The sequence below is a fragment of the Myotis nattereri genome (genome assembly GCF_964212035.1).
Source record: "Myotis nattereri genome assembly, chromosome: 9".
Taxonomy (NCBI): domain Eukaryota; kingdom Metazoa; phylum Chordata; class Mammalia; order Chiroptera; family Vespertilionidae; genus Myotis; species Myotis nattereri.
The window spans coordinates 51214594-51224671 of NC_138084.1; the positions used below are offsets into that span (position 1 = coordinate 51214594).

Here is a 10078-nt window from a genome sequence, read left to right on the forward strand (position 1 = left end):
CGAGAGAACACGGCAAAAGATCCTGGACTGAACCTGACTACAGAAATTGGCAAGAGAACCTGACTAGAACCTGGTGACTGAACCTGGCTGGAGAACCTGGAGAACCTGGCTGGAGAACCTAGCAAGAGACCATGGACACAGAACCTGGCTGGAGATCCAAAGCAGAACCTCTCTGGAGATCCTGACCAGAACCTGGCTAGAGATCCTGGCTAGGCTGCTGATCAACTGAACGCTGCCTCCTTGTCATTCCTTCTTCGCCGACTCCGTCCACACCTTTGGGGACCCCTGGACCCACTGGGGTTGGACCCCGGCAAGGTATTACCTCACACCTGTCAAATGGCTACTATTAATAAATCAACAAACAACAAATGTAGGCCATGAGGTGAAGAAAAGGGAACTGTTGGTGGGAATGTAGACTGGTACAGCCACTGTGAAAAACAGTGTGGAGTTTTCTCAAAAAAATTAAAAATGGAACTGCCTTTTGACCCAATGATTCCACTTCTGGATATATATCCTAAGAATCTCAAACACCAATCAGAAAGAATATATGTACCCCTGTGTTCATAGTAGTCTTATTTGCAGTAGACAAGATCTGGAAACAGCCCAAGTAGATGAGTGGATAAAAAAGCTGTGGGACATTTACACAATGGAACACTACATGGCTATAAAAACAAAGGAACTCTTAAGGTTTTTGACAGCATGGAGAGACCTGGTCATTATTATTCTAAGTGAAATATGCCAGTCAGAGAAAGGTAAGTACCACATGATCTCACTAACCTATGGAATCTAATGAACCAAAAAAAAGGAAAAACAAAATAGGACTAGAGGCATGGATACATGTAACAGACTGACTGATCTCAGAGGGGTAAAGGTGAGAGGGACTGGACGAGATGACACAAAAATATACATGTATGTATGCATAGCCCATGGACATAGACAATAATGTGCTGAAAGCTAAGGTGGGGCGGTGGCTGGGTGGAGGAGAACAAAGGGAGGTAAAATAGTTGACATCTGTAATACTATCAACAATTAAAAAAAAAGAAGACATTGAATCAATAATTAATAGCCTTCCTAAACAAGAACTACCAGTCTCATAAATTGCCTCTGAAGCAGACACAGACCTTCACTATTTACTCTGACCAACAGTCAGGTGTGCTCATCCAGGTTTATGATGACGAGTGCACCATAACCAAGAATAATAATACACTTGAAAAGTTTGAACTCATAAACCTATCACCTGTACTCTGATGTTCCTCAGATTGAAGTCACTTTTGATATTAACACCAATGGCACCTTCAAAGTCTTTGCTGGGGATAAAAGCACAGGAAAAAACAATAAGATTATCATCACTAACCACAAGAACCATTTCAGCAACGAAGACAGAGAACACATGGTCCAAGAAGCTGAGAAGTAGAAAGCTAAAGAGGAGAAGCAGTGGCACAAGGCATCTTCCAAAAATTCACTTAAATTGTTGGCAATCAACATAAAAGCAAATGCTGAAGATAAGAAACTTCAAGTTAAGCTCAATGATGAGGATAAACAGATGATTCTTAACAAATGTAATGAAATCATCAACTGGTTTCATAAGAATCAGACTGCAGAGAAGGAAGAATTTGAACACCAGCAGAAAGAGCTGGAGAAAGTCCACAGCCCTGTGATTCCCAAGCTGCCCCAGAGCAGGAGGTAAGCCAGGAGGAATGCCTGGGCTTCCCTAGTGACAGAGCTCCTCCACCTGGTGGTTCCTTCTCCTGGACCCACCAATGAAGAGGTGGGTCACGGCAGACTGATCCACCTCTTAGTTTTTGTTCCATACAAAACATTGAAAGACCCAAATTTGCACCAAATTCCATGGCAGTTTTAAGGATGAGCTACCATAGTAAGTAACTGGCAATCCCTTACTTGCATATAGAACATGTGTACAGGGGCAGGAAATAACCTTGCACTTTCTAGGCACCGCAGTGTAAGGATAAAACACAATGTATTAAATCAAACTGTATTTGAAATTGTCACAAAAAAACACACACAATAAAACTCCACCTTATTATAAACCACAAACTTTTACTGCATTCAGATATAGTTTAGTTCTAAGGATATACGACAAAACTATGCAGGTATGTTTCCCTGAGCCTGAATAGTGTTAATTATGAGAGTGGATTGAGGGGACACTTTGTACTGAGAACAGATTACCAAGTGGCAGTGCTGTCTTCATTTTTGTTAATAAATGCACTTTGTAAGTAGTTATGATATGTGAGACCTCCAAAATGTGGGACCCAAGCAAGGACCTATCTTTCCTAGATGTTGTAGGTATTATCATTAAACCCATTTATCAGATGAGTAAACTGGGGCTTTAGTGTATCAGTCAGCATAAAATATAGGAAATAGAAACATCTCTGGAGAGCTCAAGGAGAACTGGATTTAATACACAATTTATTTGTTCAAAAATTGATTGGGAGGCCTAGAACATGGAGATAGAAACCTATTTTCCCCATTAACACAGAAAAGGAGAAATTATACAGATGAAATTGGGCTTTGTTTGCAGTGAGTAAGTATAGATATAAAGATTTGATTGCTTCTTTGGGTCAATGAAAATGAGGCAGCTGAGAAGACTAGCCGTGAGGTATGGGGTTTGAGAAGAAAGAAAACGTGTGAAAGTAGATGTGGAACATGATCAAGGAAACTGGTGTGAGTGCCAGTGTTTCAAATTTAGTTGATGATTTTAGTCATTAATTTATGGGTAATCAATCTTCCTAGTTATATGCTCTTTGTTTAAACTTGATTATGTTAACAATTAATTTATAAGCCAAAAATCTTCTTAGTTCTATGCTCTTTATGTTCATGAAATTTACCAAGATACATAACTGGTGATCAGTTTTGTACTCTAAAGAAGAGAGACAGAAAGCCCTCGTAACATTGGTTTGTGAAATGTAGCGCTTTATTCCCCTCTATGCCAAACACACAGTCCCAGTCCAAGTCCAAAGGCCATCAAAGAATGTACCTCATTTTCATGAAGTCCCTCCCCTTTCAATACCTCTGGACATCCTTCCTCTAACCCAGACCACCTCCAGCTCCCAGCCCCGAGCTCCTGAGAGAAACATCTCTAACCAAACCTACCACAGATGATTGGAGACCCAGCCCACAGCAGAGGCAGAGGTAAGTCTGGAGCCCCTGCCTATGGAGGGGGTCAGTCTCCAAGTTGGAGGAGGAGGCAGTTTGAAAAAAGAACCGAGTTAGTGTTCTGTGAAAGGTTCTCCTGCAGAGGAGGTGTGGATGGAGAGAGCTGTGCTTCTTCACCGGAAAGTGGGATGAAAGAGGACAGACGAAGGGAAGCGGGGTAGAACTGTAGAGGTTAGGGTCTATGGTCAAATAATTGTGGTAACTAAAAGGCTTGGGGGCCTGTTTGCCAGGATTCTGAGGTGGGAAATCGCTTCCTAGGTGTTTGCACGCTATTATTAGTCTGTGATGCCTAGATCAGTGGTTTTTAAGATATAGTATACATACACCTGAGGGTGTAAAAAGACTGCAAGATACTCAAATAGGAGTGGTGTGAACCCGGTGAATGTGTGTACCCTTAAATCCCATATGGGCTCTTCAAAAATGGTTGGTGAGGCTTATTTTCTATTCCAACTCTCAAAGTTGTGTTTCTTTCACTTTAAAAAGCAAGGGGAGGGTTCGGGGGGTGGGGGGGGTGTGAGAGATCAACTGAAGGACTTGTATGCATGCATGTAAGCACAACCAACAGAGGGAAGACACTGTGGGGCGGGGGTGGGGGGTGAGGGCAAGTGCCAGGGGCATAGGGGAGGCCGGGGGAAGGTCAATGGGGAAAAAAAAGGAGACATATGTACTACTATTTGTAATTCCTTAAACAGTAAAAAATTTTAAAAAGCAAGGTATAGCCTTCCCCTCTTCTCCTCCTTCCCTCTTTTTCTTTAGCTTTCTTTCCCTTCCCTTCTTGACCAACCCAATCTTTAACTGTTTGGATAAGGCAGAGTAAAGTCAACATTTGTTCTGGCAGTGCAGTGAGGACAAGATGTGCCGGTAGAAGGGGAACCAAGGTGGCCCACAAGAGATCAAAGTCCTCTGAGGGGTGAAGGGTTACCAGCCCATGGAGGCAACATGACATGGGGGAGGAGAAAGTCCATGGGGGGAGGAAGCTCTCCAATGAGTGTCAGAGCCAGAGCACAGTGAGGAATGGGGTGGACATGCCAGAGCCCACACAAGGTAAGGAGGGGTCCATGGGGAGGGAGTGCCCAGCATAGTGCTGGAGAGGGTTGAGGGGGGCATCCATGTAGGAGAAAGGGTAGAAGCAGAGGTGAGAACTTGGCCTCACACACAGGGGTTGATCAAAAATCTGTTTATATAAAAACCCTGGGTGTAATGACCCGTCACGACTGAGGCTCGACCAACTGGAAGTCAGTCCTGCAGTCAGAGCTGGTTTGCCGTGGCGACCTTCACAGCCACTGCCACATGCTGTGGTATAAAACACAGTGTGCAAGTGATCAGGAGTGCAGGAACCACCTCCATGCCACCCCCTGACTTCCATCAGTCCCACCAGCCTGAGGCGCCCTCCCCAAGTTGTTTCCAGCAAGGGCGAGGTTTGAGGGAGAAACCTGCCCTCTGAGCATGGAGGCATATTTTTATAACGTTTTAATACATTATATTAGAGGTCATGGTGGTGCTGTTTTACCCACAGTGACTACAGGAATTGCTGCAAATTTATTTCTCGGTAGAAGAACCTTTCAATCCCAATATAAATTACCAATTCCATTAAATGAAACTTCAATTTCTCGATATAAACAGTAAAGTTGCTAAAACTATTAAAAAAACACCCAACTTCTCATTATTGATGAATGCACCATGGCATCCAGTCATGCTATAAACGCCATAGACAGATTAGTAAGAGAAATTATGAATTTGAATGTTGTATTTGGTGGGAAAGTTCTCCTTCTTGGAGGGGATTTTCGACAATGTCTCAGTATTGTACCGCATGCTATGCAATCTGCCATAGTACAAATGAATTTAAAATACTGTAATGTTTGGGGATGTTTCAGAAAGTTGTCTCTTACAACAAATGTGAGATCAGAGGATTCTGCTTATAGTGAATGGTTAGTAAGACTTGGAGATGGCAAACTTGATAGCAGTTTTCATTGAGGAATGGATATTATTGAAATCCCCTGTGAAATGATTTGTAATGTATCTATTATTGAAGCTACCTTTGGAAATAGTATATCTACAGATAATATCAAAAATATATCTAAACATGCAATTCTTTGTCCAAAAAATGAGCACATTCAAAAATTTAATGAAGAAATTTTGGATATACTTAATGGAGATTTTCACACACATTTGAGTGATGATTCCATTGATTCAACAGATGATGCTGAAAAGGAAAATTTTGCCATCGAACTTCTTAATAGTATTACTCCTTTGGGAATGCTGTGTCATAAATTAAAATTGAAGTGGGTGCAATCATCATGCTATTGAAAAATCTTAATAGTAAATGCGGTCTTTGTTATGGTACCAAACTTATTATCAAAAGATTATGACCTAACGTTATCGAAGCTGAAATATTAACAGGATCTGCAGAGGAAGAGGTTGTTCTGATTCCAAGCCCCCATCTGGCACTGGCCTCCCACTTATATTGATTCGACGACAGTTTCCCATGATGCCAGAATTTGTGATGACTATTGATAAATCACAAAGACAAACTCTAGACAGAGTAGGCATATTCCTACCTGAACCCATTTTTGCACATAGTCAGTTACATGTTGCTTTCTCTCGGGTTCAAAGAGAATGTGACGTTAAAGTCAAAGTTCTAAATACTTCATCACAAGGGAAATTAGTCAAGCACTCTGAAAGTGTTTTCACTCTTAATGTGGTGTACAGGGAGATATTAGAATAAGTTTAATCACTTTATTAGTCATTGTTTGCATCACTGTTGTTTTTATATCATGTTTTTGTTGTTTTCATACCATGTTTTTGTTGTTTTTACATCATGCCTCCATTGTTGTTATATCATTTTGTTACTGTTTATTTATTAATAAATTTATATATTATTTTCATATACATTTTACTAATTTCCTTTCATCTCTCACACTTCTAATACAGAGAAAGGGAAAATAGCAATATTAAAATATTTCCTCAAATTAATTCCCTTTTAATGTGCATGAATTTTGTGCATCAGGCCACTAGTATAAGTATATTAAGGATCAAGAGCCAGGATTCTCATTTTCAGAGAAGAAAGTTACAAATACTGAAAGGTGTGTGGACCTGAAATGAAATCACTAGCTGGTGACTTCAATGTAGCCTGAGGAAGTAGCCATGGTGGACAAGTGAAGTCTCTGAAGAAATTTATCAAGAACATCAGACTGATCCAACAAAGTATGAGTGACAGCTGGTAAAGTACTCAAAACACCTGCTCCTGGAAAGTAAGGGCCCATAACTAGAGCTGGGGTGCTGCCACTTGAGAGTTGCCTGAGAGGACCCCTAAAGGCCACATCATCCTCCAGGTCCCCCTGAGTCTTCATAGAACAGTAAGTCTTGTTCCTGCTTTCCTTTTTTCAAAACCATTTCCTTTGTTTCCACCATAAATACATCATGTGTGGTGTGGCAGAAGTACAAGGGAACTATTGGAAAAGTTGTACTGGGCACTTTAATTTTGCAGTGAGTTTCTATAACGAAATTTTGGTCAAGACATAGCTCTGTGAAGAGCTTGGCATGAACAGCCTGGAACTCTTTGCTAAGATCCTCCCCACTTTTCTCTATCAGGTCTCTCAACAGATTCTTAGGTCTCTGCATTATTTCCACAGTGTCTCCTCCCTGCCATTGGTGGGAAGCAGGCTCTGCCCTGGTTGGGGAAGGGGACACAATAACTTTCTCTTGCCCACATGAGATAGTTGCCACAAAATTTTGTCCATAACCTGTCATTTCCTACACTTTCAAGAGATTAGGAAACAGGACCCCACTTAGTTGAAGGTACCAGGTACCAGTACAGATACCAGTAGACCTTCAGGCTTTATCTTTAAACATGTCTTTATACCAATTTCCCACCAGTAGCATCCTTCAGATGGCTTTGCAGGATGAGCAGCAAATGGGAAGAGCAACTTCTGTCAATCTCTGTTTGGTGATAACGACTACACACTTTGCTTGATTGACAGCCTAGATTTAGTCTTCAGCCAACTGCACTGAATACTGCCCTTCAGGAAAAGGACCCCATAGAGCAACAGGAAGAGTTCAAAGTGCAGGTACAAAAGGAGCCCATGTGTGATCCTACCTGCAGTGAATGGGAGGGACAAAGAGGCCTGGCACAGGTTCCTGGTGGTGCTCAAGGCAGCAGCACCCAAATTCTGTCTTCACTGACATCAGATTTTTTTTTTTTAGTCAATTTGTAGTGCAAAGTGATTAATTTAACCTTCATTGTATGTACATACAACAAAAACTCCTTATTTTGTTTTTGTTTTTTTTGTTTTTCAGATAAAACTGTGCTCTCCTTTTAATTCATGTTTCCTTCTTGGTCGCTACTTTGGTAACATGGAGGTTCCCACCTCTCAAGAATATTGCATCTGAACAGCCAGTGTGAACACAGGCCCCAACCAGGGCTTCTGGAATAACAAGAACAGCAAAACCAGCTTCTTCTTTTTAGAAAGCGTCTGTGAGTCAGAGGGTCCAAAGCTCCACTCTCTAGAAAGAAAACCTGGGCCTCAATATAAAAATGGAAATCAAATTGTATCAGAAATGAAGCATAGTACCTCATATATTCAAGGTCAAGACGGTTTTTGAGAAATAAGTATCTGATTATCTGGCCTCTTGTATTAGAAATGGCCCCATTCCAGCATTTATGAAGGAAAATGTTTTTATTTCTATTTCATTTACCAAACGGGTATAAAATCTACTAAAAGGGAGATAATGAATCAGAATAAATCAGCTCACTCACAAGAGACACTCCTAGATAATGATTTCTAGTTGCTGAGAGTATTCAGCATGTTATTTCAAAGTGGCAAACTTACAGGTAATCTCCGAGGAGAATTCGAAAGCAGCAGCCATAGTCACTGTTAATTATGTGAGATACACAGATATATAACCCCATGTTTTTCAATGTATATGTCAAGGGGCAAAATCCCCTGATCATCAAAATAAGTTATTTTGTACATTACAGTGCACAGAACAATAGAGGGAAAGACTTTCTTGGAGAGTGACCGAAAGGCATTTGCAAAAGGTTCATATCGCTCTGAGTGGAAGGCCTGGAGCCAGTGCTGCAGCATGGCCTTCATTAGCTTGACCCCTTCTCTTCTTTGGTTGCAGTGGCCTCAGCGGGAGCTGCCTTTTCGAAAGGTTCTGCTGGCTTCTTCTCTTCCTCCTCCTCCTCCTCATCTTGGGGATAGAGGTCTGGGTACTTCTGCATGCATTCCTGCCTGGCCTGGAACTGGTCTACACAGTCTGATCCCTTGAGATCCTCCGTGCTATAGTGAAGCAGGAAAAGGCTGATTTGAATTGTTCCCCACAGGTGCCACTAGCCATTCCCCCACGGCACGGGCAGTTCCAGTTAAAGTCTCCATTGGGCAGGATCAATCCATGCTACTTGTATGGATCATTGGGATCGTCAGCAACCAGCTCTGCATTGCTTGGAGTTTCATGGACTTCTTTGGTCACAAATATAATTCGATCCTTCCTTTCCTGCTGGCAGTAGGCCATGGCTGCAGCCCAGCGCTCAGACCTCGCGGTGGTAGCCGCAGCAGCGGCAGCAGGAGCTGCAGCTTCACCCCATGACCTCTTCTCTGGTAGGGCAGGAGGCTCCTAGGCCCACGTAAACCCGACCCCTCCAGGCCTGTCCGCTGCACGCCTCAAAAACTCCTTATTTTGAAATATTGGATGAAAAAATTCAATTGGATTTTAAATCCATTACATTTGTAAACAAAGAAAAGAAAGAGCCCTAAACTTTTAAAATACAATGTAAAAGAATGAGAATGCCCTGGCCTGTGTGGCTCATTGGTTGTATGTCATCCTATGCATTGGCAAGTTGCTGGTTCAATTCCAGGTCGGGCACATGCCCAGGTTGCCAGCTGGACCCACATTAGGGGACATGCAGGAGGCAGACTACCAATGTTTCTCTCTCACATGGATGCTTCTTTTTCTCTCTGGTTGTATCTAAAAATCAATAAAAAATCTTTTTTAAAAAATAAAAGAATTGGAATGAAAAGGTTTTAAAATTTGTATTATCTATTTGTGAACTAAAATATCTCACCAATGGTGACTATGAAGAAATTGAAGACATAATTAATCATTATAATTGAACATTGATAATTATCTGTAGTTATTTCAAATATACAATCAGCAGTCAAAAACGTATATTTGTTCAAAATAATTAATATTTTTCAAAACGTGTTAATGTGGCTAACACACATTTGAAATAAGCCATATTACTCTCAATAGAGCACATATCTTGGTAGCTATCCTGCAATCCAACTCTCACTTTGCTTACTCCTACCTCCATGTAATCTTCCTTACTTCCCCTCCTTAGTTTCAAATGCATAAGAGAAGCTGAAAAACTGTTATTCTAGGGAGTATTTTAGATCTTTTTCCATGGCATGCTTCATCAGTTCAGCTCAGATAAACTCATATAAAAACATTTTTAAAGCTATATTGAATGAAGCAAACTAAAAAATTTTAGATTTTTAGGAATATTCTTTCTAAATTTATATTTAACATATTTCTTTTTTAAAATATGTCTTTATTGATTTTTTAGAGAGAGAGGAAGGGACAGAGAGAGATGGAAACATCTGAGAGAATCATTGATTGGCTGCCTCCTGCATGCCCCTACTGGGGATCAAGCCTGAAACCCAGGCATATGCCCTGAGCAGGAATCAAACTAGCAACCTTTCAATGCATGGGATGATGCCCAACCAACTGAGCTACACCAGCTGGGCACATCTGGACTAAAAAAAGAGAAACATGCAAATTGGCCATCCCTCTGCTATGCCCACCAGCCAATCAGAGTGAGTATGCAAATTAACCCAACAAAGATGGCAGTTAATTTGCATAGGCAAGCACGGAGCAAAGACTGAAGACAGCATAGAAGGAAGTC

At 41.3% G+C, this 10078-nt stretch overlaps 1 pseudogene across 1 annotated transcript; it reads right to left on the reverse strand.

Moving 5' to 3' along the window:
• Positions 1-8266: 8266 nt before the first annotated feature.
• Positions 8267-8688, reverse strand: LOC308523966 (mitochondrial intermembrane space import and assembly protein 40-like; annotated as a pseudogene). Its single transcript has one exon. The product of its transcript is annotated as a mitochondrial intermembrane space import and assembly protein 40-like (transcript).
• Positions 8689-10078: the final 1390 nt, after the last annotated feature.